We start from the raw sequence: 304 nt of genomic DNA, 5'->3' as shown, positions 1-304 counted from the left end.
GAAACCTCCTGAACACACATCATCTTCTTTTATTTTCGTCGTGGCGAGAAGCAGGGATGAAGTGTAGTGGTGACCATACCGGGCCACGACACGTCATTTTTTCCGCATTTGCTCTTATAATTTGGTGTGTGAATGACCCACTGACTAAACTCCTGACTCGTCTCTGGCCGGTTCTTTACAGGGTAATGTTTGCTTCCGTCCGATCGGCCGAATGAGCGTGCCGGTCACACTTATTCAGCTACAACACTACTCACGTCCTCTTCGTACGGTCCTTATCCTTTCACGCGTTTTTTTTCAGCCGCAC

This window comes from Triticum aestivum, chromosome 2B (assembly GCF_018294505.1).
Source record: "Triticum aestivum cultivar Chinese Spring chromosome 2B, IWGSC CS RefSeq v2.1, whole genome shotgun sequence".
Classification (NCBI taxonomy): Eukaryota; Viridiplantae; Streptophyta; class Magnoliopsida; order Poales; family Poaceae; genus Triticum; species Triticum aestivum.
This window is presented reverse-complemented; position numbering follows the sequence as displayed.